Raw genomic sequence first — 27,858 nt, forward strand, 5'->3', positions numbered from 1 at the left:
ACAATACGACTATACAAAGCTAGCATCAACATTTACTAGCATCGGAATATGCTTGCATTAAGGGTTTTATTGGTTTTGTTTCTCGCAGTACACCAACACCACTCACAAACTACACTTAAATGCCTACCTAATGTTTCACGAACACCAGCTAAACCAGGGGCAGGCAATTATTTCGGGTGGAGGGCTGCTTACTGAGTTTTGGCAAGCCATCAAGGGGTGCATGAGAGGCAGCTGGGGCAGATAAATGTTAATTTTCAAAATTTTTTAGGGGCCCCGTGGGCCGGATAGAATGGCCTGGTGGGCCGCATTTTGCCCACCCCTGGACTAAACCAATCTTCATGATAGCTTGGTAAGGCACTAAAGGCAGATATGTGTGATCTTATGTAACAAACTGTTTAGTTTAGCCAGAAGTTGTGCACCACTCACCCCTCTCACCAACACAGCATTATAGTCCTGCCTGCTTATGGCCGAGAAACTCATCCATGTAGACAAGACTCTTCTAAAATGTTTTAAACCTAGTTGGCAAAGAAATAATAATTAAAAAGACATGATCAAAGCAGAGAGGGCTGGATGAAATTGCCTGTACAAAAGCTAAACTGAAGGTGAGGAACTTGATACAAAAGGAATTCTAGTTTAGCATTTAATTAGTATTAAATCTTGGTTTTAGAAATTTAAAAAAAAAAATATAAAAGCATCAACTGACAGCATATCTGGCAATGAATTCAGTGGCCCACATTAACCAGAGCTTGCAGCATATGCACCCCACTCACTTCCCTATTTTAAATGCATAACGATTATATTTGTGTTTGAACACATCTGGATGCAAGTTAGTCCTCTATACCCAATACAGGAACTTCTTATGATGGTACATTAACAGAGCATTCCAAGCACAGGCATGTTGCACAACGTTTCTCCAAGCATAAACTGTGGCCTCAAACAATCAAGGCTTTTTTTTTTTTTTTTTTTTGGAGAAATGATCAAACCGGGGGTGGGGACAGTACATCCTGCGTGAAACCGCATCCTGAACAAGCATCACCACGATTCACTGTAAATAAATACTCGCTCCTTGCAGCACTTCCGTCAACTGTCACTGCCTTGGCTCCAATCACCTTTCAAGTCCAAACAGGAAAGCAGAGAAAAGCGAGTGAGATGGCAGATATGAGGTTTAATTTGCTTTTCACTGCAGTTTTCATTGGTGGTACGCTTCCAATTCGCCGGGATTGCCAGCTGCCTGGAATCACTCCTGGACCCAGTTTTTTCCTGTTAACCTTCATAATTGTATTATTATGGGCAAGCCCACAAACTGTACTACAAACAGGGCAGCTTCTACCCTTTGTTCGATAAGCGGTCAGATTCAAACCCTGTCGCTGCAGACAGAATGGCAAGGGAGATTTGCTAAAGATCTTTGGTCACGTTTCTTTTACATCATTCGAGTCAGTTGTGGTTTTAAGAAAAAAAACCAACCAAACAAAAAAGCATGTGGGGGGGGGGGGGGGATTAAAGAATGAAATAAAATTGACCTCAATTTTCTTGGAAACTTGCAAATAATATATTTTCTATAAAAATTTGGGAAATTCCCCCCCCAGTGTAAGCCATCAGTACAGAGTTTAAGATGCTTTGCTGCTACAGAGCACAACCACACAAAGAACATGAAAGTAGTTTGCAAGGGAGTTTTTGCTTGAGAGCACAGGAGTGGTGAAAAACCTCACAAGCCCCAGTCAGACAGGGCATGATCCTGCCTTGAGGAGGTGAGAAACTGCCTTGTTCGTCAAGCCGGGGTTGGGTGGGGCACGCTGCAGTGCCCGGGATCCCCTTCCCACCGCCGCACAGATGCACAAATGGAGCAATTTAATTAATAAAAGTGAAAACGAAGCATTACATGTTGCAGTAAAGTATTATTAAAAGCTAAAATGTCTCAGAGGTTCCTATGAAGTCATGTTCTTACAATTCACTCGTAAGAATTTAAAGACAAAATTACATGCTTGGTAATCCTCTGGGGACTACACTTTTCTATGTGGGCCATTGTTTGTGCGTGATGCATAGCTTTGAGAAAGTGGCATTGTTAAAAGAGATCGTAAATCACAAAGAGGAAGTTCAACTTTTTTAGAAGTCTTATTCCAGACAGGGCTTCCCTCAGTTGCAGAGGACTGTGCATTTCTTTGAGCAAACAAATTTAGCATGGGACCCATGGCGCACACTGTAGGGTTTCCAAATTGCTCTGATGAACATCAGCATGTTTCCCCTACAGAGTCGCTCCAGAGAAATAAGCATATTATGGCCTGCACTGCAGTCATCATATCAACCATTCCAAGAGCGATTCTTTTTCTAAGATAACTCTCCAAGAGATGATTTTCATATTGGAAGACGAGATAAATGGTAGCTTTTTTCCAGTGTCTTTTACAGTTTCCCTGGTGCACTTTGTGTTCTTAGTTTGCACCAAGTGATATCTGTTGTTAGTGTGGTTATATTTTAAGTGTCTTATATCAGAATTTGGGAGTGACCTGGGATCCGAGTAACTCCAGAGGAGACTCCAAACTCCACGAATACCGAGACGCAACCAACCACCACCCTGCACACTCCATTTCAAAGCATGCAAAGCACCTAGTCTTTTGTCCTTTATCAGGAAGGTTACTGCTTTGAAGCCGAGTTTTGCATCTCGTGTGAACTAAGAGAACTAACTCCATGGCACTGCCCAATTACACCTCAAACTTTAAGTCAGATTTAAACAAAGGAAAAGCCATGATGCAACAGAATACAATAAAAATGTGCAACATGCAGCTGACGACGTGTCAAAACCAAATCCTGCAAAGCCACTGGCAAGTGCAGACATTTATTCCTGCCTTTGAGCAGGATTTGAGCAAGGCTCTGTACTTGTATATTGGGTTCAAGCTGTAAAGTCATACAAAGCCAAAATGGGAAATATATTCGTTAATTTTGAAAGCCCATTTGATGCCAATGAGGCCTAACGATCAAACCATATCAAGCCTTTACAATGCCTGTTTAATCACCCTTAGGAGTCCCTGCCTACTCAGTAGTTCTGAGAGCCAGGCGGCAGGTATCTTGAGCTGGGCCCCCAAAATAACAAGCCACCTCTCGAGATATACAGACCATGCATTCACAATCCTGACAATTTATAGATTAATCTATTATGCATTTTAGTACATAGATCATTTTTGCTGTTCTATGTTGGTGTTGCCACATAACAGGTTTGTATTTGAAAACTATTAGTAAGATATTATATTTTTTTAAATTTCAAACACAGGGGAAAACTTAAACAACAACATTAAATCCTAAAGGATTGCAAAGATATGTTACACTCTTTAAGGTGATGTAAAATATCATCTATCAGTACTTTTATGGCTACATTAATGTGTCAAACACTCCAGGACTTCCACGTCTATATTTCAGTGCTATAAATCAAGGTCAAATTAGGCCCAATCCTGAGTCACTGAACTCACTGAGAGTGGGGTAGGATTGTCTCCATGCACAGAAAGCTCTGGGTACTGATCCATAAAAGTACACTTTTCAAAGTAGCCAAGATAATTTTTCTGAGAAGAATGGATACAAAAAAAACCAGATTGCAAGAACTAGTTTCTCAATCTTGCATATGCCACGTAAGATTTCTAACTTGCGTATTCAGGAGATCCATCCAGTGGGCATAATTACAGTAAATGATCTTAAATTGAAGCACCCTGCAAAAGTCCACTGACTCATCATTATGGACATTTTAAATAATTTATCTAACTTGACTTTAACCTGAATACATCCATTCAAGCTGACAACTTTGACCCAAAACATTTTTAGGCCCATGTTGGATCTTTAACAACAACAACCTGTCGTGGATATGCGTAATCTATGCATTTGGAAGATGAGCTAGTCTGGCAGGGTGATGGGGATCCCAGCCCTGCTGAATTACCCACCAATAGCACGTGCAGTGAAATCAGACCATCTCAGGTAAGGTATTCTTGTCGGCTTTCTCAAGCAATATAGGAACTTCTCCAAAAACAGTGAAGATGCTAGAGATCAAGCAAGTTCTCTTCTCTAGAGCAGGCCCAGGGATTGGGAAAGCACTTCATGGATTTTGGACTACTGAGGTCATCTTTTAAACAGGTGATATTTATCAGAGCAAGTGAAACTCATGCTTTATGGATTGATTTAAATTAGAAAGGAATGAAAATGTCATTTAAATGATGCATTTTAAGCTTGTTTTGCCTTTGTACTTTTTATTTTCTTAAAGGTTAATTCTCATTGGTCACTGACTTGGATAAAGATAGCCATTCTATTTAACGTAGTATTACTTTCTGCTAAGCCAGAAGATGCACAAAACTATGCATAAATTATCAAACAGATTAGCATGCATTCATATCGACTTATTATTTTTATTATGTTAAGCGGCGAATATTTTATTTTTATTTTACTAGCCATTATTACTCTTTTTTTTTTTTTGAGATGCATGTCAAGCGCTATTTGAATGGAAACTAGAGTCCAACAAAAATGCAAAACAACAGCATTTTAAAAATGCTTATCAAGTTGAAATTAAATAAAGCTACTTAAATAGTCTGGATATACAATAAAAAAGTAAAGTTTAGCTAAACGTTATTTTGCATTTGAAAATGGTTTATTACAGAAAGGAGGTATGATCTGTAGCGAGGGAACTGAACTGATTACCTGATGGGGCTCTTTAAGACATCAGAACGAACAGATCTCATCCTTTCACACCGATCTTTTATTGGTAGGTTGGAAGAGGAAAACAAACCCTCTTGATTTTTTCAACCCAGTTGGTTTCTCCACTTTGAATGCAGAGCAATGCAACCGAACCGTCTGAACAAACAAACAAAAAACCCCTCTTTCTGCACCTGCACAAGATGCTACCGCAATCAAAGTGGGTTTTCCCACTTTGAACTCTAGTTCCAGGTGCTTCACCAGTGACTTCCTCCAGCTCAGTGATCTGACTTTAAAAAATATATATATCGAGAAGCGAAAAGTAGTATATGCTTATTACATTTATTTCAATACGGCATAAACAGTTGATATAAGTGCATTATCACTTTTAAAGAATTTTTTTAAAGAAACATACCACTTAAAAAAAAATGATGTAGAACAAAAAATCCCTAGTTTTTAGCAATATTTTTTAAATCAATTATTTTTCCTCTCTCCTCATATTTAAGTTGCATGTTTGAATGCAAGGTCTTACAGAGAATAGCAGAGTCACAACAATTAAAGAGAAAAAAAAAACCTTCAGGGAAGGCTTTAAAAATCAAAGAAATGTTAAACTAGATAGATTTCAGTATCGGAGGATCCTGGGCCCAAAGTTTCTGCCCATCTGCAGTCTCAGGGCTCTGTCTGCATTGCAAAGATGCTGAATGAAGCAAGCTATATACAGTGTATTAGCAGCTTGTCTCTATGGTCTCCCAGTCGGGTTGGTATTAGCAGACTACCCTTGCCTCTTACGGAAAAAACCTGCCTGGTACAGGCACATGATTCATCCTTCCTTCTAATGGGGTGACACCCAACTTGTCCAGACCTTGTTTTTGCACCCTCCTGACAAAAGGGGCTTTAAAAAGCCGGCTGGCGGAGATGCTAGCCACCCAGGGGCTGCTCGGGTCCGTTTCATTCCATATATTGGTAGACAAATATCACATTTTGGCTGGCAGGATGAGAATCAGATGCTGAAAACTATTCAGATGACTCTTCATACATGAAATATTTTAACCAGAGCACTGACATCTGGGCAGAGCCAGAACGATGGCATATTGCTTCTCTGTCTAGAACAGAGAGATACACAGGCACTGCAAGGGCTGGGGGCTGGAAGAACAGTGCAGCTGCAGAGACCAGCATATTACTAAGCTCTGTGGCAACTATGAAAAGGCCCTGACATTTGTGAACCTTCCTCCAACACATTCCCACAACATCAGGATACACACACACACACACACTTCAAATTTAGGGGTCATCATCACAGAAATCAACTTCTCATATTACATTCTGCAATGGACCCCAGGGGCAAAAAAAAAAAAAAAAAAATGAATCTGGGAAAAAAAGGAGAGACCCTCTATTGATAAAGAAATCTCTACCACGCAATCTGAGGACTATCACTGGCATTTCTCTCTGCCTTTTCCCCCTTCTCAGATCTATTGTATATGAACTGCCATTTGATTAGATAAATATTCATCAAAAGTATTTTTGGAAAAAAAGCAACAAGATAATAAAGTAAAGCAAAGTCAAGAGAAAAAACAAATCTGGGGAACATGTGGTAAGCACAACTTTTATAAATCCCTGGAGGGTTACCCCCAGCACAGAACATAGCATTTCTTTCCCTAGGTGTTTACAAATCCAGACTTTCAGTGAAACCCTTTAACAGCAACCCTTAAAGCCGGCACACTGAATAATACCTTTCTGGCATTTCCTTTCAGCTAACAAAAAAGCACAATTGCAAATAAATAGCATCTAAATTTATTCGTACTACATCACACAGGCAGGACTTCAAGGAAGGATGGGACCTTACATGGAACTGGCACAAGGAATATATAATTTATCCTGCTCTGTACATTTAGATACAATGCCGCATATTTTGTAGTAGTCTGGGGCCCAATTCTGCCAGTCTTGCACACACTGTGAACTACCTTATTGCAAGAAATGTATGGGACTATTGGCACAGTATGGTACTTAGTAGGGTGAGTAAGATTAACAGACTCAGCTCTCACTTCTTTCACTAGAAAACTTAAAATAGAAAAACAGATTTATTACAAGGCCAATTTTAACTCCGGCTCTGTTTATTTTGTAATGCTAAACAAATATGTGCAGAATAAAACTATGGTTATTTTTCCACCGTTACAGCATATATGATTTAGAATATGCTTAAGTAAATGTCTACTGAGGCAGAACTTTATAAATGGATAAAGAATAGGGACACAATATATGACACACTCCTGCTTACCCACAGACAATCTTCTATGCAACTTTCCTTACTGTACAATAGCTTATTGCAAATGAGTGAAGCTGTCTCTAATGCCATACAAATTTGGATATCAGCTGTCCTATGCAAATTTGACTCTAATTATGTATGCATTACTGAGCTATGAAATAAGTCAGTGTTGTGGTATGTGAATACACATCCCGCTCTTGTTTTTGAGCATAATAGTTTTCAGTGTCTGCAGAGCATTCGTATCCTGTGGACTTCTTTAAAGGAAAAAAAAAAAAAAGCCCCTTCTTTTCCAATTCTTAATTAAAATTAAGAAAAGGCAGTGCTTCCTTTATGAAAATCCTATCTTAAAAGCAACATATATTCTCCCTCCAAGAGGCTCTGGAGTAGGAACTGAAGGGCTGTATTTTATATTGTGTAATGGATTAGCTTACAAAAAAAAAAAAAAAAAGGGTGAACAATAAACAAATAATTACCCCCAACATTTTGGTGAGCTAATTATGTACTCTGCGAGAAGTAATTGTATCCTTATACACACATTTTATGTTTTGGGCACTTCTATTTCATGTCCCTTGACACCTTTTCCAATAATCCATCTACTTTATATTGGAAAGCCTCACATGAATAAAACTTTATGGCACTACAGGCATTTAGCCTTCCACTGACATTCCTGGCCTGTTCAATTCTGCAATTCAATCAAAATCAAATCTCAAAATCCTCTTGTCAGCCAGCACTGCTTTCATATGCCCGAGCCTTGTGTAAGGATAACTGCATCCAATCTTTCCCCCAAGCAGTGCTTATATTGTTTTATTACAGTTCAATGAGTGGAGTTCAAAATTACATGCAGCTGCCTACTACTGTGGTCTGTCTGTGTTACGCATGGACACGAGTATTGCCCACCAGGCTTGAAATCATTCACTTACTGGTCTGGCAAGAAAGACTGTGAGCACTTCATTGTATGGAAGAACATCCTGCCTGCTAGATCTAAAGAGGGTGATGTTAACAGATCAGTCCCTTTATAAAAGGATTGTGAAAGCCCTATGAAATGCAACTCAAACGTGCTCAATGTTAAGCATGTGGCTACTGCACATAAAAGCAAAGATAAACCTCAACATGCACTACTCATTCTCAGAAAGCTTGTGAAGGAAGATAAAGGACTAGAGAATAAAAGGCATCTTATAGAGTTTTTATATGTGTTTTAAATGATGAAGCTTCATTTAGACAGTTTTTATCTCTTCCCCCCCATAATCTTTTCACTGAAACAAAAGGACAAAACACAAAGCTAATTAAATACAATTTAATCAGATGAACAATGCAGCAATTCAAAATCCAATAGCTTAAAAACTCTTGCTAGCGATAGCGGCTGTACAGCATAGTTGTAAGGAGAGATAGCATCAATACCGAACAGGATTTCAATCTGACACTCGCAGGGGGTTGGAAGTAAAGAAAGTGTCAAGAGGCTCCCCCCACCCCCCATGCTAAAACCATAGCTAGGAGGAAGCAATATAAACTAAAGAAAAGCAGCCCAGGTGGCTAGATATTGTCAAACAAGGTAATATTAATATCGTGTGAACTTGCGTGGCCTAATGTTCGTACTAACTCCATGCTCACTCGCCGTATGGATGAAATTTTACTGGCAATATAAGAAACGTACCATTCCTAAGGTTAACACACTAGCTGCTGTATCATCGTTTAGGGGTAGTTTATACTTCGCTTTCCATCAGCATTTCCCAGTATTACAATAATGAACAAAATCGAAAGAAAAACCCCTTGTATCAAAGGCTATTCACCGCATGTGCTGCCATGACTAAATCCTGCAAGACCAGTGAGTGAGATAACAGAAGCAATACTCATAGATAGGCATCCCACTGAGAAAAAGCTCTCCTTGAGATGAACCCCATTGCCTTTCAACGTGTAGGTCTGAGAACCAAGTTAACCACACAACAAACTGTCTGTCTGCCAGCAAGAGTAATGCAGAACTATCTGTCCGAGAGTCAAGCTCGGGTGCCTCTACAAAGCAAACAAAAAAACACTGGCATGCAGTTTCTGCCTATGTGGACAACTGCCTGTGCAAGTGATCAAAGAGATGGCTACCAAGCCACTGGTACCTGCCGTGACCAGATCTGGATGCACTGTTGCAATAAGTTTGCTTGCATATCAGGTATGCAATGACCCCTACACAACTGCTGTATGTACGTGTCCAAAAACCAGGTTGTACATGCCTAGGATGATCCTCACACAGATCCTCAGACTGTTTCACTGCTACAGATGCAATGCAAAGGAAAGCCGTGCAATTAGGGCATTGGAGAAAGACTCCAGATTTGCACATGTTCTCTCTTATTCTGCCATGGGCTTCCTCGGACAAACCATCTCTCTCATTGTGCCCCGATTGCACTATATGGGACCAAGGATCCAGGGCAGCGCTCAAATTACTACAGCACAAGAGAAAAAGACTGGGAAATTAAAGTATTTATTTGTAAACAGGTCATTTTTGTCCAGCAGAAGATGTAGCCATGTTTCAAAAAGATGAAGGAAACTATAGCATCCTGCTATTTTAATCATGCTTTCCCATCAGAAAAATCTCTCCCTGCATAAAGTAATGCTTCTTCATTTTGACTAATAGGTACAGCACAAAGACCCCAATGGGGCGAGCATTTTGGGCCTTCCGCTGCCATTGCCTTTTGACCAGCTTGCATTCAAATGTGGCAGACCTATATATTCAGACTGGAAAATGAACTTTCAATCACAAAATCCTAGATACACTGAGCTTGAAAGAGACCTCAAGGGATCAGCCTAGACCAACCTCAAGGGAACAGCTTAGCCAGGGGTGGCCAACCTGCGGCTCCGGAGCCACACGCGACTATTTAGAAGTTAATACATGTCTCCTTGAATCTTTGACCAGCTTCCAATTGGGACATTTGGAAGTTGGTCACCATGTGCTCGCACAAAGATTCAAGGAGATGCATGTTAACTTCTGAAGAGCTGCAGGTTGGCCACCCGTGACCTACACCAACACCAGGCAGGAACCATCTTGCCACAACCAGCGCAAGGAGAGAGGTCTTCACAATCAACTCTAGCCACCTGCCGCAGAAAATCTTAAAAAGTCACAGAGAAGTGCAACTTCCCCTTAATCCGCTGAGAAGGCCCATTAAAACAGGATGTGGGGGAAACCAAGCAGTTCGGGGCAGGGTAAAGGAACTGAACTCCACTCCTGGCTACAGGCTGGTAAGTCCATGTAGCCACAATGCAACGTCCCAAGCTATGGCTAGAAATATCCCCTTCCTAGGGATTCTCTGCTTTTAGATCTTGGTCGACGCGCACACTTATACCACTGTGGACTTCACCCAGGAAAAACCAGAACAGTCGCAGGAAGGCCGATGCCTGGGAAGAAAATACACTGCCCAACTCTGGAATAACATGCAAATATTACAGCCACCTGGCCTACGTCGCACCAGCGCTGGGGGAGACGGGGAGGGAGAAGCAGCAATGGCAGAAGCTCCAGCACAGCTCATCATTGACCAGCCCCAACATGGGCACAAGCAAGGGAAAAGGCCTCCATGGTCCAAATCCAGCCCACAAGACAACGTGTTGCCAACCCCTGACCTATATTAATCAAGGTCCTCCACTAATCCTTCCCCAGAGTAGCTGAAGTAATGAATTATTCAAAATCAGCACCTTCTAGTGGCCATCTAAAAGATGCACTCATGGTGAGTGGTTAAATCTGACCACTTGAAGGAGAGTTAAAAAATGTGGTCTAACTCTAGAGGACACATGCTCTCGCTAGTTAGAAATTATTGACCTAATTCTTATCCTTATTCGCTAAACTGAAAGACAGGAGACATTTTCCAGGACAACCTTTGTCGTTCCTCCAGTAAGACCCCTTTGCTGCATCTTGAACACCACTGCCCCCCCTCTTTTTATACTCAGCCAACCCCTCTATCTGGGGATATCAGAGTGTTTTACAAACACTAGGCCAAGAAATGTGGAAGGCACTGGTGGTAATGTGCCTTTCTATTCCCGTCTAAGCTGGCAAACCACGAGGGACCGCTCAACATCCACACTGACCGGTACCTTTTCTCTTCAAGTGCCTGTAGCCTAGGAGAAGTTACATGAACACTTGACTAATGGTCTCACAACCTGCAAGCCAGGTAATTGTTAGCCCAGGTTTACACAGGGGGAATTTAGGCAAAAGAGATGAAGGGACTTGCCCAAGGACGTACAGCAAAGCTTGTGATACTGCTTGGAAAAGAGCACCAAGCTCCAGATTCAGGGCCAAGCCCCAGAGCCACATGCAGACCTACGCTGGCCATCCTTTATATTTTGGGGTTTCACAATCCCACCTCTGTGGCTAAGGGGGTGAATCCCCCTACACTTCAGTTTGGAAGAGGAAAAGGTGGTTTTGCAGAGCGCTGGTGGCTGAGGAGTTGCCTCAGCATCTACTTCTCCACATATAACATCAAATCCTACTCACACGGGGAGCCCCCGCCAGAGCTTTTCCCCGTACCCCGTGCGAGTTGCTGTTTCCCTCGGACAATGAGCAGATAAAGCTTCCTGAGGCTGCCTCAAAAAGTAAAGCCAGGATTTATAGCATCTGGACAAAGCTATCTAACTCTGGAGTCCACCCCTTGGCAAAGCAAATATTTACATTTGAAGAATAAAAGACTGATGTAAGGTTGTTATAACCTTTCCACTCCCTCCTTTCTCTCTCTCCACTCACATCCCCACCAAAACACACCTTCTCCCTCCTCGGTAATCTTTTTAGAAAGCACAGCAATTTTGCAACACACCCTATTCTTCCTTAGCCAGTTACAGAAGGGAGAAGAAATCATAGCCTCGGGGTCTGTCACACACTTCTAACATCCAGCTTCCAACCGAACACTCAGGACTCCCAGATAGCCTTCATCACAAGGCTATCTTATTGCCTTTCCGGATTTTAAGGCTTAAACATTCTCCTTCTCTCTTTTTTTGGCAAAACGACTATTAAAAAAAATAGGATGTGTTACAAGCCCTCAATGTACGATGACACAGCATGGGAACATATTGCTGCACATCCTTTATAGAATTACATCCAAAAAAAACTACGTTAAAAAAAAATGTTAAGGTTGCAAAATCTAGCACTCAAAGTTAGGCAATGGCAGGATTTAGCTTGCCCAAGCAACCTGAATTTGGCCCCTTCCTGCATGTATGCGTTAGGAGAAAATCTTCAGTTATATGATCACACGCTATTCCCTACCACAATAGGACCTCCATTTCATTCACTGACTAGGGTACTTATTCAAGATCTTTTTTATCCTTATAAAATGTGCAGCCCCAGGCCTTATTTGATGATACACGCCATCCAAACCTTGCACTGAATACAAAATCATTACATTTCCTCATGGTCGTGTTGCTGGCATTCATTATAGCATCCGTGCTTCACAACAACATCCATTCATTTATCTTCACCTGATCTCAGGGCCATTTGGTGGCATTATCCCCATTATACAGATGGGAAACTGATGCACAAAGAAATTTGAAGCCATAAAGGTGTTTAAGAATCAAGATGCCCAATTTGAGATGTCTCGGATCTGGCTGGTTGTAAGCATCCTAGCAGGTTGCATATTCAAAGCACAGCCCCAGTTGACTGCAGTTGCATGCACTCAGCACTTCAGAAAACTAGACCCCAGGTGTCCCCAGAAATGAGGAACATGCAACTCGTGGCCAACCAAAATGTTTGCCGCTGAAGTGACTTGCAGAGCCTCCAACATTGCATCTTGGGGAAAACCAGCTTGTTCACCTAATTAAGTAACATTTTATGGTGTATACATACAAGGAACCTGATTTCAAGTTGCATGGGTATTTCTTAAGTTGCCCATGCTCTTGAAGTTCTTTTAATTGTAATTAAATGTTAAGAAAAAAAAACTTTCCATCATAAGAAACCATGATAAACCCCAATTTCAGCCATCTGCCAAGTTTCCACTGCGCAGACCTCCACCACTTGAGCCACTAGAGCAACAACGGTAGGACACCGCCACCACCCTCCTGGCAGACGGTCATTAGCGCTACAGAAGAGTGAGTTTCACCTGTGTTCGGTGATAGTGGGCGAGCAATGAGATTCAGGACTTCCGGGGTTTCTTCCCAACTGTGGAAAGGAATACATGTCCTGGTGGTTACAGATACCTCTGCCCCCATGTGCACCAAGCCTGTGTCTTTTACCCTCTCCGCACCTCAGCAAGCTCCCACGCAACACCATTTGTGTCAACGGCACTTGAACCCACAGACGGTTTTACTCTGCCTCGTGCTTGCAACACACCAGGACTCCTTTATATTGCACAGTACTTCCATTGCAAATAATGCATTATAGTTCTAATTGGCTTTCTATGCTGTTGCAAATCACACAAGGGCCTTACTGACACTAATACACTATGGCAATGGACCCAAGATAAATGCCAGTATCAGCATCCTGCCAGATATTAAAAAAAACCCCCAAAGCAATCAAAACCTATGACCAAGTGTTGTCTTATCATTACAGTTATTATTGGCTTAATTGTTTTGAGGCAGGAACTGAGAGATTTCTCAGCCAGGTCAATTCAGACACACTCAAGAGACTGGTCAAACCACCAAATACCCATGCATTTGATCTACGGACTCGATCAGCTGCAATTAAAGTCAGAAGAGTCTTTCTATTGACTTTCTTGGGAGTTTGGACAGGCGTTAGGAAAACAATGCATTTGATATGTTTTGGGTTGCAACTTTAAGCAGGAATGTGATTTTAGGTATTAAGGGAGCCATAGACATGTATACATTTGCCACGAGCTGAACCTAGGGACTGTTTTCAACTCGAAACAAAGCATTTTCACATCAAATGCTGTTCACAAGGTAGCAGATATTTAATTGTCATTAACGATCAAGCATCATCTAGGTTGTTGGGGGGAGGGGGGGGGCTAATGTGGAAACTGTGAGATGTCACATTTGTGCCATGTTCTACAGAATTCTTCATCTTTTCCAGTATTTTACATTTTCCTCTTTCACAAGTTATTAATAAAAAGGTTTTGACAGTTAATATACTCTATGCTAATATATCAGTGTATGTGCTCTCTTACTAGCAGGTGTTTACATGAACTTCCCTGCTACAGCAATAAGGAAAATGTACAAACGTTGCTAATTTGGAGACATAAAAATACCTGATTTAGTACATCTCCAAACCTAAAAACGAGCTATTAACACAAGAAATATAATTGGCATGAAGGATGAAACCAAGTGAGGTGCTTGCAGTGTAGCTGCTGTGACAGTAGCCATCACTAAAAAGAGCTGCAAAAGCCAGAAGGAAGGAGTTAACCTTTATTGAAACGGCATCAAACAGAAGTTGCTGCTTCAGTTATTGCTGTACAGATACTTACTGTAGCAAGCAGTATCAGTCTTAACAGAAGATCATTACCTACAGACTTCTCAATGCAGCAATGGTCAAATCTAAAGCACTGCCCTTTAAATGTGGGTAACAACCAACACCAGGTACACAAGAAAATCTGGTGGAACAGGAAACTCAAGAGAACTATTTCTGAAATGTAAATGAGGTTCTGTTACTTTCATTTCATTATTGCGGTAGCACTGATGCTGAGATGATGTTTCCATCTGTGATTTTCAGGACAGGATATCAGCCATTTCAGACTGCATCCGTCAGAAACTAGATAGACAAGCTACTCAAGATCTTTATATATATTAAAAATCATTTAAAAGCTATCAGACCATGCTTTAGACAGAGTTCATGAAAAGTGAACTGGGTACTTCTGGGACAATTTTCCAGTGATAAGCAGCTTTATTTCTGAAGGAACAGTTTACTGGGAGTTATAACTTGAATTGGAATAAATATTTTTTCACAGTGGTTTGACTATTATTGTATTATTTAAATGACCAAATTCTTACTCCTGTGAACAGTCCTTACACTAGCAAGAAAAAAAAGTGTGCCGCATCAGTCCCCACATTTGTAAATGGACAATTGTACACAGCACAAATTTTTAAAACGCATTTAAATCCAATTAAAAAAGGTCAGTGTTTGTTAGATCACATGGGAACTTCTGAAAGTTTTCCCACAGATGAGACTCAGTGCATCATATCATATATGCGTATGTGCACGTGCACATGTGCGCGAGCGTTTATATATATTACATACACACACACACACATATATATATTAGGCACATGCTTTTGCCATTTTCTCCAGTCTGGAACTTCCTGATCATTTAACACCATAAAATACTGAAGATGAAGATGCAAGCACAGGTTTGATTAGAAAATGACAACACATCAATTCCAATGCAGATGATACCAATCACCGGGAAGGATGCCTGCGAAATCCAACTCGGAAGACCCTTGTATTTCTTTACAGTTCTCTAATCCCAAAGAGCACCCTTCACTCACGCATATTTATCCCAGATAATCTCACAAGAAGCAACGTTAACACATTGTGGTAGCACCATGATAACGTGGTCTCCACCATGTTACATTAATACATACCACTAGGAAAATAATTATTTCCCCAATAAAGGCTGCTACATCGAAACATTTGCAACAACACATACGTTTGCAAAGAACCGTGGCCACAATGCATCACCTCGGTCCCATAGTCTGCCACTGGATAAGCATAGCGACTGCTTCAGGCAGTCTGAGTTGCATTAAAGGGCAGAATTTGGCTTCTGATCCTTTGCAAGAGGGAATAGTTCAGCACTGAAAGGAAGGAGTTAAGGGTGGTTTTGCAGCCTTAATCCAGTATTGCTGGGGGGGGGGGGGGGGGGAGGAGGGGGCAAAGCATGCACTGTGCCATTTTGCTAATATTTCTATTAGTAAATGCCAGTTATATCAAAGCAAAGAAAAAGGACCTCTGGACAAGGACGCAGCTAAACCCCAGTCAAAGGGAGTGCAATCAAAATGTGTGAGAATAGAGATTCCTCTTTTTTTTTCCCCATCAGTGAAATTTATTTGCAGGTACTTTTCCCTGAGGTTTCCTCTATTCCTTCCCTCTCTTTCTTCCTTTAGCTCAGAAGGATTGCTACACACTAACTTACACTGGTAGAGGGAAGATCACTATTGTGCTACATGTTTTCTCACAGCAGAGCCCAACTAGCATTGGCTATGTATCCAGCGCTGTGAGCCAATTTCAAGAAAAAGAGTTCAACCCTTTCCTTTCTCTCCATTTTTTGCAATCTCTCCCAGGCACCGCAGTTCCATAAAGCAGCTCTCCTACCATCCCAATATTTACACTAAACCTTTTGCTAAAGGACTTGCTATTATAATGCTATCTCATTGATACGAGATTATTCCTGAACCACATCAAACCACACAATGCTCTCGCAGGCAAAAATGCTGTCTCAAGAAAGAAGCGCAACGTGGATTACTTTAGTCTGGTTATTTAAACAGCATTTTTACATTTCGGTTGAAAGTAAGGCAATGTTACAGTGTTCCCCGACCGCCACCCGCTTCCCAAGGGCAACCTGGTGTCTACATGGATTAAACACACATGCACCAACGTTTGTGACTTCTAATTACATTCCTGGAATGATCCAATTGCTATCACCTCTTAAACCGACAAAATACAAACACTTTATCAGAATAATTCCAGGTAATCATCGCTTTCATCTCATGTCTTTCAAATACTTCAGAGATATTGACCTGAAATTCATCAAAAAGTGTTAAAAGAAAACTCTGCTAACTCTGTTCTGCATGCTGTGTATAAAAATCCTACCCAAACACAGCACTTGTCTTCTCATTTTGTTGCACAGACTAAGAAAGACTACCCAGACATCCTTATTCAAATGAAATTATAAATAATTTTTATCATTTTTTTGTCTCCAGCCTGTAGAAACCCCACCCCATAATGAACACAAGCTTAAAGCAATCTCTTCCAATGGACCATTTTACTTATTCGAACAATTTCTTACCCAAATTACACAGGTATAATTATTTTGACACTGTAATGAAAAGAAAATGGGATTTGGGCACTGTGGGTTTATCTAATAACACTATTCCTTGCCAGACTTCACAGCACTGACAATCACAAAGAACCCTGTCCATTCCAATAGGAAATATTTGATTTTACTGTAGGAACATTATTTATTTTCACCAAGTTGCTATTATCAGAAAGGATATGATAGCTGAATAATAAAAATGAAATCAAGAAATTCTGGTGTTTCAAGGCTTTATTTTTTTCTGCTCTCACTTTTGACATTTTCTTCCCCTGGAGAGACAAGATAAAGTGCTGTCATAAATGGGTGACTTTTCTTGTCAAATGACAGATTTGATTCTCCATGGCAACCACAAATCAAGGTGCTAGTCTGAATTAAAGCTTCTCTTAAAAGGCGTCTTTATGTTTATAAAATGAATTTAAATTAAATGGGTATTAGGTACAGTTTTTTACCTCAATTTATTTATTGACTAAGGAGCTCTGTACTTCATGTAGCATATTTGCATTTTAAGGAAAGACAACATATTGTACTGGCAGATGCACAAACAAAGCAAGTTACAAGGTCATGCTACATATACTAGTTTACAGTACTATGAATGGTATACAGATGGACAGCAAGCAGTTAAGAGGTACTTAAATACTGGAAAAAGCACAAAAATTACCTACGGAGTAACAGATGAAGGAAATCTCTCCTCATCTCGTAACACTGCTTTCTTCCACACACAGTTAATAAAGAGTCGTGTAATTGTCACAAACAGAATGCCAAAAGAAAAAAAAAAATATCAGATGCTTTATTCTGTGCCCTTATGCAATCTTACTATAGATCATGATATGCTGTTACCATGCTTATTTACCTGCATTTTAAAATATCTGCATTTCAAACAGGTTTCCAACTTTAAATGCCTTAAAAAAAAAAAATTTATACTGCTCACTTTTCAGGAGGTCACTTAATTGAGATGCATACACATTTCTCGTTAAGGATGATGAATAAATAAATGCATCTTAAGAGGTCCGCAATCAAGCTACCTTATTATCCACTTTAAAAGAAACAAACAAACAAACGGAAAAAAAAGGAAGACGTCTCGTCTGTGATACTATTCTTCTGGCTCACATCTAAAACCGAGAAGTAGAAAAATCATTCTGTATCTTTAAGTCTTTAAATATTTTAAATTTGGCTAAAATCATGTGTCTATGCAGAGAGAGAGAAGGGGGGGGGGGGAGAGGGAGACAGACAGACAGACAGAGGGGGAAAAAAGGCACTTTCAAAGATTCGAGTCATATTTTAAATATTAAAATATTGCTCATTTTCGAGTGGCACATTCACACCACAGAAGACTGTTGCTCTTTATCTGACACCCATACACAATGCAAATCCCACAGACCAGCCTATCCGACATATTTAATATAAGCCAAAGAAGAGAAAACTACAAGTTGCTTCAGCACATACTGTTGGTTTCTGGAGTCAAGTGGCTCCATATCCACTGCCCTTGTAAGCTCTGCCAAATTTGATTTTAAGCTTCCTGAAGTTAAAGAAGGTTTATGCAGTATTAACACAAGATCTTCGCACACATTTCCCCAGTTATTACATCGACTTTTATCCAAAATTACAATTCTGAGCAGCAGAGAAAGCTTCCCTTGCACCCAGGAGGAAAGATGGACAATACATCTTCATCTCGGCTGCAATATGTGCGAGACTGACACGCTTCTTGTTTTGCTGTAGAGCTGTGACTCACTTTGTTCCCTTTAACTTAGAGGAGATGTGATAAACTGGGGTCTAAAAGTTACAAGCCACTGTGTACAAAGCAGGTTTTACCTTATCAGGCTTCACACATGCAGGTTTCTCATTAAAAGTACAATGGCTTTTGTTCCACGTTGAGGGGCGAGGGGGAGGAAGGGAACGCACACCAGGGTGGGATGCATTGCCCATGCTAAGGAAAAACCTATGTCCTCGCAAGAAGCTTTTGGGCCGGTGGGAGAAGTAGATGCATGCAGACCATGGAGAGCTAGCGTCTGACACCAGCCCACACGCAGCCCCGATCTCCGCAGGCAGTCTCAGGGAGACCAGTGGGATCCCCTGCAGAACATGGTCTTATTTGGCACAAAGAAAAGACGTCACTATTTGGCTCACTACTGAGCACTAACAGCCTCAGGGTTTTGTTAGATCATATCAGAGCAGAGCCAAGGCTTTAGGAAACCTGGACTTCTCCTTCCAGCAGAACTGAATTAAATCTGCATTGTTCGGATCTGAGCAGGCAACTGAAGGAGAGCAGGATTTACCGCGCAGCACTTTGTTAGGCTGACCGCTTAGATCAAGGAGGTTCTGTGGCCGCGTTATGCAGAAAACCCGACTAGAAGATCATAGCGGGCTTCTGCAGCCTTCGAATCTGCGATGGCCGCTGAGCATTGTCCTAAGAACCACACGTAAAGGCATGCCTGCAAACACACTACAACTACCACTGCAGTGATTTTCAGGTTCCCGAGTGCTACCCTTCTACAGCATTCGAGTAATGGTCATTAGCCAATATCACAATGCTGTGTAGCCTAATCCTCTAAATCCAGTGGAGTTTGGCACAGCATCCAGCTTTCCGCTGCGAGGAAGCTCAAACAGAGCTAGTAAGGAATCCTTATTCTCACTTCTCATAAGCGCTGACCCTGCTTTTCAGAAGAATGCATTGCAGCTCTCTGACATTAAGAAGGCCTCTTCATAACACAGAAACATCACTATCTCATATTGACAGTTTTTGACTCAAATACTCCACCTTAAGAATTGAAAAAATAATAGAGTTAGGTCTCTCTGAACCAGCATGTAAACATTTGCTACATAAAATCAGGAGACACTTTGCTAATGTTCTACTGTATAAGTAAAAGTCTCATTAAAATAAGCCTAACCCATAACAGCAATGTGAATTTTATTAGCGAGGCAACTGAATTTCTCCCATGTTTTTATTGTTAAAAATAAGGAAAGCAAGGTTACCTATTTCACTCCAGCTGTAATCCGATCACAATGTTTATATGCGCCCATCACAGAACCATATAAATTAAGTCCCAAGGAGTACTCAAGAAAATAAAATATGGTTAACTTCAAACAACACCTTCAGTCCAACTCCTGAAAATCCTTGGCACTTCTTGTAACACGCTTTGGTACACTGGAGGCTGAAAAACAGCCCGATTACGGGGCCAACCCTGCATTTTTGGGGAAAACTCCAAGGCCAAATACGACACTCCGTGGAAAACGATAACCACAGGAATGAAGCCCGACACGTCCATTTGAGACTTTTAAACAGCAAGAGACACCTTTCCATGTGTGCTTTTGTGGGAATCCCCTAGCAGCACAGGCAGACAGAGGAAGAAATCCATACCCCATCCACGAAACGTGTTCTGCACGATGCCGATTAACAGCCCTTGATAGCAAAGAGGCACATTCTCATCCTGCACTTTAGTCAAGAACTGGATATTTTTTGAGGATTTCAGTGCCAGCTGCTAACGTAAGGATGGAGGTCCTAGAAGTGGGGACAGGAGTAGGAGAATCAAATGCCTCAAGCAAAACCTGCCACGGCTAAAATGATTACTAAATCATACACGGTACATCTATTGACACAAAACCTCATACCACAAAGCCATTCGGGACAAGTCAACACAGCCAAGTTTATAGCTCTTCTATACAAACGGCTTTGGATTACAGTAGGAAAGTATAGAATAAAGATAATTTGTACTTGTTAGAGCAGAAAGACCCCTTCAAATTGCACCAGCCAAGTGCCCACATCCTTTCACCGACTGACATCTGAGTCGGCACTGGAACTATCTGGGTGCCTTGCTCCTATGTCTTGGTCTGGAAAGACTCATCGCACACATCTGGTATTACATAGCAACTAGGTGGGGTTGGGCCTTGTGCCACAGAGATTAGTAAGGTAAAACAAATCTACTTCAAACACGTTCTAACTGATGGGGACAAATCTGATGCAAAGCAGGAGTGAATTACATTTGCTCTTTAAGGGCTCGGTGAGTCCCAATTTGTGCTGTTTTATTTTGTTGAGCGCAGCTTAGCATTAGCAGTGGGCAACTATGTTATTAATTAACAAAATTAAACTTACCTGAAGTGCACTCACTTTGGATCTTAGGGTTCAAGTCTGACCCGACTCAAGAAAAAAGCTAGTTAGTTGACAGGACAGTTATAAAGAGTGATGAGAGGTCCTGCTATTGTTGTTTTAGACCCTTAAGCTAGGCAACACAGGTTAACTTGGAAAAGACACAGCCAATTGGATTTAATTTTGCAACAAAATCTTTGGTCAGCAGGAAATACCAGAAAATGGTTTTGAGATGCTAGCTGCAAATTCAAAAAATGTTAAGCCAGCTTTGCTACCTTTAGCAGTGAACTATAAAGTTAATCATATAGTTTTGGGGGTCCTTAATGCGGACCAGCTGCAACCACACCACATGAAAATAAAAAACACGTTCTAGCTGGTGGGCTGGTTTGAATTTTACTTCATTGGATAAATATGGAAGACAAAGTTACCACGAAGGTTTGATTCTGAGTAAACTGTGAAACAATTAACATGAGAGTTAAAAAGCTGTGATTTCAGCCGCACAACTTTTAGCGATGGGATTGCATACTGATTTTTAAATCTTGTACAGAAACACAGTGGGATCGGAAGGGAAACTGTCACCTTGAAACTTTCATAAAAGCACAACAAGGTTCAAGTGCACGACCCAAGCTCAAGCCCCCATATTCATTTGTTTCGTGTTTACGATCACATTTTCCTGGGTTTTGTAAATGATTTTTTTTGGTATTTTTTCGGCTGCTTTGGTATAAGGGGGCCAGAGTCAAATTGATTAGACACAAGGTGTTACTTACAAGGTAAATACACTATGCAAAAGCTTTAATCTCTTTTAGTGCTAACATTTATTTACTTGTTCTGATCTGAGCAACATAAAAGAGGGCCTCTCCCAGGCCCTAGGCGCCGTTACCGTCAATTAGAGTACAATTCCATAAACAATAAAACTATTACAAGAAGAGTAGCGCATCTCCACCTACACTCACACCAGTCAGAAAAAAAATTACAAACAAGCACATCCTACTCCTTGAATTCCCAAAGGAAACTCCGCCCTAACTGCCTCTGTCGCAAATAAGGGCTGAGCAGAGTGCTTGCAAGGTTAACCAGCACTCAGAGGTGTTACTGGCAACGCAAGTAAAAATATTAGGCACCATCGTGAGGACAGCATGCCTTTAACATGCAACTCTTTTCCAAAACAGCCCTCTTCTGCAGCCCATCCATTCCCTGTTTCAAGACTGCCAAGGGTAACCAGATCTAAATGAAGACGACAACACGCTGAATGCCCATAGCTCCTCCTTCTATTGTCCTTTTAGCAGTCCATGTGGACTTCACTTCGGATATGTCTGCAAGCTTACGGCACATGTTTGCACTGGGCTCCTGGAGTTCTTGGGCCCTGCCTACCCTAAACCTTGTGCTGATGGCTCCCAGTGCCAGCGTGAAGCACCGGAAAGAGCCCCAAACTAGTAATGAGTGCCTTTCCTTATACCATATTGGGTGCATCTACACTCACAATTAGGGGAAAGCAATAAACTCCAGAGCAGTTTGCACCAGAGTTAACTGCTCCCAGGCTTAGCATCTACATGAGCACCCAGAACAGCAGCATTTTGAGCTGGGGCAGAATAGTCCCAAGCTGGCAAGGGCACAGACTGGGGGAGGAGGCAGCCCAACTGGGTGGCAGAGGGCCTGGCAGGAGCCTGGAGTTTGGCCCCTGACTTGCTGGGCTGACCGGGTATAATTTGCGCCTGGTGGTCACCACTCTACATGTGTCTGATCTCACTTAATGACTCTACCCTAAGATAGTACTATGGTACTATCGTATGGCTGAGTTAAGTAGTTTTCTGTACCCTAATACTGGCACGTGTCTAGACTGGTACATTTTACAGCGGCGCTAATTAGTCTACTCCGCAGTAAAGCGCATGTGTAGATCCACCCAGTCTGGCCCACACTTTGTACTTATAATGCAAGTGTCCTCAAGCTAAAGGCTACACACACATTTATACCTCTGCAATCCCAATGACATCAAAAGCTTTCTGCAACTATAACTGAAGGCAGAATCTGCTCCTCTCCAATCAATTTGGGATAGTAAAATGGAAACTGAACCTTTAAAATAACAAAAAAACTTCCAGCTGAAATTCTTACTGCCCAGCCCCACATGAATGTGGTAACTAGACATGTGCCGATTAGTTTTACACTAGGCAGAGGGACTCCAAGTGCTTCAAGTTAAGCACGTTTAAGCCCCTTGCCAAATCAGACCAACACCAGCAGCCTACAAAAGCAGTCTGACATGCACGTGTTATGCAGATATACTGTATAAATGGGGCATTTTAAAGTGCAGAATCGTTTTTCACCATAGGCAGTGGTAGCCCCCTTTTCTTCTATTATGGTCAAACTCTTTGCCCAGAAACAAAACCACAACGGTATGGAAAATTCAAGAGTCACCTGGGAGGTAACATGTTAAACCAGAGAGCAAATAATGCCTATAAAATTGTGAAATCAAAGAAAGGTTTTAATCCTGCTTTAAGTGCAAATCACAACACAAACTCAGCTATGAATCCACTGAGAGATCTCTATAAGAAGTATTGATCCTAGCGAGGCTCCTTTTCAATGCATATTCGATATTCAAGGAAGAAGTAATGTGATTTATAAACGGTATTTTACCAAATTACTTATTTACCCTAATAATAACACTTTGCAATTCCTTTGTGCCTTCCTAGCCACAAATGTAACTTTCTCCAAACAGCAACTCCTTAAAAGATGTTTGTCAACTTCTGTCATTCACAGATACACAACAATGACAAATGTATATCTCTCTAATGAGATGCACAGCCAAGAAAGTTGTCATCATCCAAGCTATTGCTGTTGTGACATATATTTCATTTTCTTCAATGCATAACAGGGGAGCTATTTAATCCAACCGTCCAAGCAATGTCCAAATAAGCATTAATAATGCTGTGAATAACTGATCATAACTAGATGGTTTTCACCAAGATAAAGGTTTTTCCCTCCCTTTCTAAAAATATCCTCAGAGATAGAAAAAATAGAAACCAAAGTTAAATCTACTGACTGCTGCATAACGCACCAAGTATGTCTGCAAATACAGAGTTGCACTACCACCAAATCCATCCTCTGGTTCTGTATTTCAGAGCTATATCAACAGACTGGAGCGGCACGGCAGGCAGAATGGAGGGCTGGTAGTGCAGCCATTAACACGTACCATACTCAACATTTTTTCAAAATATATGGTAGCTTCTGTTTTACAGACACGTACAAATTAATGTCTAATACCAGCTGCACAATACAAAGACATCTGTGTTTACCAAAGTGATCATTATTACATAATGCACATTTTTTACACCATTTAACGAATAACTTTAGCTCTGATGAACATGGTTATTTCCATGATAGATATAAAAAAAAACAATGCATAGCTGCTAACTTGTGCCAAATAAGAAAACAAGGCACTGCCCACAAAAGATCCAAATTTGAACTCAATGGTACAGACAGCATAAGGCTCTCCATGAAAGTTTTAAAAATATACTCAAGGTAGATTTTGAAGGCTATTTGTTTCAAGTTGCCCTTGTGATCCAAAAGTGTCTTGAATCAAAGTTTTTATTCCCACCATTATTGAAATATTTTCCCGCCTTTGCTTATAGAAAACGATGTAAAACACTGCAGAGAGATGCAAATAAAAGCAGTATGTGATGGTGCTGTGGATTGAGTCTCACTAAATCTCATCCATGCTCTTCGCTCCCTTCCACGTGCTACTTCCTCCCAGGAGGAATAGGTTTGCCATAGCATTACTTCCCACTAAAAACTCATTGCTCAAGGAGATGACAGAAAAGTCTCGAAAAGCTGAATGAAGGCATAGGAACAGGAAGAGAGCCAACATCAGGGATTTCCAACAAACTCAGAAACCGCAATGATAGAAGTTGACTGTTTTGCCCCGTCTCCACTGATCGGATTTCGGCACCCACGTGAAGTCCTAGAGCCCAGATGGGCAATCTGCGGCATACAGGCCAGATTCAGCATGCCACGTGACTTCCTCTAGCTCCCCAAGCCCAGGGATTTGGCAGCATTTTGGCAACAGGGGGATTTTGCAGTGTTAAGATGGCAACCAGCTTGCATGCATGTTAGTGGCCGCTGCAGACCAAGCTGCATTATTTCAGCTCGCTACTCCAAAAAGCTTGCCTGATTTTTGCCCTAGAGCATTTCATGGGGCTCTGCACAAGTCAGGTGGGTCTGTTTGCAGGACTGGGCCTTCATTACAGCATTGCCCCAATGGAGATTTCTACCACTGCTAGTCCTACGAGGGCGCACCCCACTTCACAGATACGTAGAGGAACGAGCTCTTTATTTCCAAAGAGCTTTTGATCAGTGGGTTCAAACTTGCAAGTGGCTGAGGGCCTCCAGCTCTCATGGACATCAACGGCTGCTGATGGTGACCTCAGGGCAAGAAGGAAGGATAATAAAAGCCAAGAGAAAGGAGAAAACTGGGCTGGGGGGCTCTCTTATTTACAAAGACACCTGCTCACACCAGTACGTGCATTACTGCTTTGACTGCTGCACAAGAGAGAGAACGAGAGGCCGTAGCGCAAGCGGAGACGCGTGCAAAGGGCAGCATGCAGAAAGCTGAGAAGCTCCGTCACAAGCTGAGAGGAGCGAGGTTTGAGGAGGGATATGAAGGAGGCAGGAGAGGACACATGGCTTACAGGAAGGTGGCATTTGTTGTACGTGCAGGGAGCAGCAGGCAAACCAGCGCGGCATCACAATGAAAAACGCAGCCCCGAGTGGGGAAGAGCAAACACTGCGGCTGAACGCCTGGCCGTGATAAGATTACGGTGTTTTTATTTAGAGTGTTATCAGTTTACGTTCCATATTACAAACCCAGCACAACTGTATTGGCAGCCTGTCAATATTAACAGGAGTGTCTAATGTTATATCAATACTAATCTAACTTGTGCCGTTATCTGCAGGAAGTTCCTGAAAATACAGAAGAACAAGAGTGAGAAAGTCAAAGCAGCGACATCACACAGAGAGAGAAGCTATGTGCTACTGGCTTCCCCATCGTTCGACAGTCGCATGTCGTCAGGTACGATATAGGATTATTTTTTTTTAATCTTCCCGAGTCTTTGCTGTACCCTCCCTCCAACCTGCTTAAAACTTCCCTTTTCAGAATATCTTCATAGACCAGCATTTTCCCAAAACGTGAATAACCCGACCCTCAGAACCAAGGGCGTCAGCCGCATCAGGCAGCACCAGCTCGGGAGCCGACACCATGGATGAATTTGTATTTCTGTCACAAGACGACTTCCTGGACCAGTGACCTGACCTCAGATGCGACAGAAGAACCGCTTGGAAGGTCTATTTTTGACTTCGTACACAATAAATAACGTTCAGGATTTGTTAAATGCTGAAGCAAATATTTTTGAACCTCTTATTTTGCACTTTTGACCTGCCCAGCATAGGGGACCATAATACACATCAGGATGTCCTAGCATTGAGGATTCTCAATGCATGAAGATCTCGGAGGACATTCAGGACCCTCATACCTTCCAGGTGTAGTTTTTCTACAAGAAAGGACTTCATATACTCCATGTCACTAAGCACCACCCAATGATATCATGGTTTCCATAGTAACTATCATCATGCTTGAAAGGTAGAGAAACAGAGGGAGGCCCATATAGATGAAAGGTCAAAGCTGAACAAAATGAATTGAACTAATTATGGGAATATTCATTATTAATACTATTAAAATGTCCTATTCTTCATTTTTCAGTGGTCATAGGATAAGCGGCATCTATTGAGAAATGCCATCTAAGAACTGCACAACTCCAAGACTAGCGTTAAAATGGCAATAGTGGGTCAGATGGTTGGGAGCCTCACTAGAGGCGCTATGAACTGTAACTGGGAAAGGTATGTGTAGTGGGGGCGAGACGGAAAACTTACTCCATTTAAAATTTAGTAGATTTATGGCTCTTAAACGGTGAAGGGTATGTGGGGTGAAGGGGAAGTTATAAGTCCAGAAGTTGCCTTACCTCCTTGTAATCCATGATGTGGCATCAGTGTAGACCAACGGGTGGATCTTCTCCATCTGTCAGTCAGAGAAAGGAGCCGAGCAGGATGAAAGATTTTCAATCCCCCATTTCCTAATATTGCCCAGGAACGACGCTACTTCCCTTTGGACTGGCCACTGCCAGCTGGCTGAGACATGAGCCAGGCACACCCTCTGTCCTCATACTAGCATTGATCGCATCCAGTTAAAAGGCTACAAAAATAACTTCAGAAATTGGATTCAGTTAAAAGCAGATAAAACGAGTATTTGAAATGGTCAAGAATTGTTCCATTTGGCATTTCAAAAATTTGAAATTCTGACTTGTCTCCCTTCCCCCTTCTTTGTCAGAGAGCCTTACTTCTGTGACTGACACAGCTAGCTACCTGACACATTTTCTACCCTGGAGTTACTATTTCTGGTTTTACATCAAATTTCCACACGCACAAAATTCTACCTTTGAATACATCTTTTCTTCTGAACACGCCTGTTTCAGTCACATGGGTTACTGTTAATTGGTGGCTGTGAAGAAGTTATGTCTGTCAAGTTGTTTCCCCAGAGCCCTCGAACGAGAATAGGAGAAGGCAGAGAGCTAAGGAGAGCTGCGCGTGGCCTTTTAGACGACAGGGAGATGCAACACTAAACTCACAGTTCGAGGCCATCGGGTCTGGAGCCGAAGAAAGTAGATTGAGAGAAAGAGGGCACAAAACAGCAAAAGAGCATCAGGCGAGAGATGCAAGGGGGGGAAACAGTTTCTTTGGGAACTTAATCCAAGAGGAGCATAATAAATTAGAAAAGGATAAGAATAAAAATAAAATGTTATTGGATAAGGATTACATTAAGTGAGGTAGCTCCATAGCAGGAAATGAGGATTGTTTGTTAGCTCAAAGAGAAGCAG

The 27,858-nt window shown here is 41.5% G+C and overlaps 1 protein-coding gene across 12 annotated transcripts in view; it reads right to left on the minus strand.

Moving 5' to 3' along the window:
• Positions 1-27,858, minus strand: part of FOXP1 (forkhead box P1) — a 442,244-nt gene that overhangs the window by 343,574 nt on the left and 70,812 nt on the right. For 2 of the 12 annotated variants that reach the window (XM_019499628.2, XM_059715647.1), the window contains exon 3: positions 427-515. The exons of the other annotated variants lie outside the window; for them this stretch is intronic. The gene's annotated coding sequence lies outside the window, so the exon portion shown is untranslated. The remainder of the gene's footprint in view (positions 1-426; positions 516-27,858) is intronic. 12 annotated transcript variants of the gene reach the window in all.

This window comes from Alligator mississippiensis, chromosome 12 (genome assembly GCF_030867095.1).
Source record: "Alligator mississippiensis isolate rAllMis1 chromosome 12, rAllMis1, whole genome shotgun sequence".
NCBI classification, from domain to species: domain Eukaryota; kingdom Metazoa; phylum Chordata; order Crocodylia; family Alligatoridae; genus Alligator; species Alligator mississippiensis.